Source organism: Eimeria mitis, genomic scaffold (genome assembly GCF_000499745.2).
Source record: "Eimeria mitis Houghton genomic scaffold, Emh_scaff2107, whole genome shotgun sequence".
Classification (NCBI taxonomy): domain Eukaryota; phylum Apicomplexa; class Conoidasida; order Eucoccidiorida; family Eimeriidae; genus Eimeria; species Eimeria mitis.
This window is the reverse complement of record NW_013570432.1, coordinates 7,431-7,651: the sequence shown is the minus strand read 5'-3', so window position 1 is coordinate 7,651 and position 221 is coordinate 7,431.

Here is a 221-nt window from a genome sequence, read left to right as displayed (position 1 = left end):
ATAGCCTAGTTAACACCTAAACACGCATGCAACAGCAGCAGCAGCAGCAGCAACAGCAGCAGCAGCAGCAGCAACAGCAGCACCAAGTGCAGCATCAGCAGCAAATCCAGCAGTATAACATAATAAAAAACTAAACCAAAGACACCGCGAATTGTATTATATACATATATATCTCTCTTTTGCTGCTGCTGTTCTTGCTGCTGCTGCTCTTGCTGCTGCTG